Here is a 2,500-nt window from a genome sequence, read left to right on the forward strand (position 1 = left end):
CCCTCTCTGGTCTTGGGGACTTAGCCTGTTTGCAAAACCACCCCTTACCGTGTCACTCGCCCAAACACCAGAGAGGCCGAGAAGCGGGGCCACTGCCCGCGTGGTTCCCCCTCTCTGGTCTTGGGGACTTAGCCTGTTTGCAAAACCACCCCTTACCGTGTCACTCGCCCAAACACCAGAGAGGCCGAGAAGCGGGGCCACTGCCCGCGTGGTTCCCCCTCTCTGGTCTTGGGGACTTAGCCTGTTTGCAAAACCACCCCTTACCGTGTCACTCGCCCAAACACCAGAGAGGCCGAGAAGCGGGGCCACTGCCCCCGCTGTTCCCCCTCTCTGGTCCTGGGGACTTAACCCAAACACCAGAGAGGCCGAGGAGCGGGGCCCAACTCTACCCGAATTTCAACCCCTTTTTCGGACCCAGAGACCCGGGAGCGGCCCCCTATCTCCAGGCGGCTCTCCACCTCCCTTTTACCCGATTTAGAGCCCCTTCTTCGGCCACACACACCTGCTATCGGCCCCCTACCTCCAGGGGGCCCTCCACCTCACTTTTAACCCAATTTAGAGCCCCTGCTTCGGCCACACACACCTGGGAGAGGCCCCCTATCTCCAGTCGGCTCTCCACCTCCCTTTTACCCAATTTAGAGCCCCTGCTTCGGCCACACACACCTGGGAGCGGGCCCCTATCTCCAGGCGGCTCTCCACCTCCCTTTTACCCGATTTAGAGCCCCTTCTTCGGCCACACACACCTGCTATCCGCCCCCTATCTCCAGTCGGCTCTCCACCTCCCTTTTACCGGATTTGGAGCCCCTGCTTCGGCCACACACACCTGGGAGCGGGCCCCTATCTCCAGGCGGCTCTCCACCTCCCTTTTACCCGATTTAAAGCCCCTGCTTCGGCCACACACACCTGGGAGCGGGCCCCTATCTCCAGGCGGCTCTCCACCTCCCTTTTACCCGATTTAAAGCCCCTGCTTCGGCCACACACACCTGGGAGCGGGCCCCTATCTCCAGGCGGCTCTCCACTTCACTTTTAACCCAATTTAGAGCCCCTGCTTCGGCCACACACACCGGGGAGCGGGCCCCTATCTCCAGGCGGCTCTCCACCTCCCTTTTACCCGATTTAAAGCCCCTGCTTCGGCCACACACACCTGGGAGCGGGCCCCTATCTCCAGGCGGCTCTCCACTTCACTTTTAACCCAATTTAGAGCCCCTGCTTCGGCCACACACACCGGGGAGCGGGCCCCTATCTCCAGGCGGCTCTCCACCTCCCTTTTACCCGATTTAAAGCCCCTGCTTCGGCCACACACACCTGGGAGCGGGCCCCTATCTCCAGGCGGCTCTCCACCTCCCTTTTACCCGATTTAAAGCCCCTGCTTCGGCCACACACACCTGGGAGCGGCCCCCTATCTCCAGGCGGCTCTCCACCTCCCTTTTACCCGATTTAAAGCCCCTGCTTCGGCCACACACACCTGGGAGCGGGCCCCTATCTCCAGGCGGCTCTCCACTTCACTTTTAACCCAATTTAGAGCCCCTGCTTCGGCCACACACACCTGGGAGCGGGCCCCTATCTCCAGGCGGCTCTCCACCTCCCTTTTACCCGATTTAAAGCCCCTGCTTCGGCCACACACACCTGGGAGCGGGCCCCTATCTCCAGGCGGCTCTCCACCTCCCTTTTACCCGATTTAAAGCCCCTGCTTCGGCCACACACACCTGGGAGCGGCCCCCTATCTCCAGGCGGCTCTCCACCTCCCTTTTACCCGATTTAAAGCCCCTGCTTCGGCCACACACACCTGGGAGCGGGCCCCTATCTCCAGGCGGCTCTCCACTTCACTTTTAACCCAATTTAGAGCCCCTGCTTCGGCCACACACACCTGGGAGCGGGCCCCTATCTCCAGGCGGCTCTCCACCTCCCTTTTACCCGATTTAAAGCCCCTGCTTCGGCCACACACACCTGGGAGCGGGCCCCTATCTCCAGGCGGCTCTCCACCTCCCTTTTACCCGATTTAAAGCCCCTGCTTCGGCCACACACACCTGGGAGCGGCCCCCTATCTCCAGGCGGCTCTCCACCTCCCTTTTACCCGATTTAAAGCCCCTGCTTCGGCCACACACACCTGGGAGCGGGCCCCTATCTCCAGGCGGCTCTCCACCTCCCTTTTACCCGATTTAAAGCCCCTGCTTCGGCCACACACACCTGGGAGCGGGCCCCTATCTCCAGGCGGCTCTCCACTTCACTTTTAACCCAATTTAGAGCCCCTGCTTCGGCCACACACACCTGGGAGCGGGCCCCTATCTCCAGGCGGCTCTCCACCTCCCTTTTACCCGATTTAAAGCCCCTGCTTCGGCCACACACACCTGGGAGCGGGCCCCTATCTCCAGGCGGCTCTCCACCTCCCTTTTACCCGATTTAAAGCCCCTGCTTCGGCCACACACACCTGGGAGCGGCCCCCTATCTCCAGGCGGCTCTCCACCTCCCTTTTACCCGATTTAAAGCCCCTGCTTCGGCC

Source organism: Centroberyx gerrardi, chromosome 12 (assembly GCF_048128805.1).
Source record: "Centroberyx gerrardi isolate f3 chromosome 12, fCenGer3.hap1.cur.20231027, whole genome shotgun sequence".
In the NCBI taxonomy this organism is placed as follows: Eukaryota; Metazoa; Chordata; class Actinopteri; order Beryciformes; family Berycidae; genus Centroberyx; species Centroberyx gerrardi.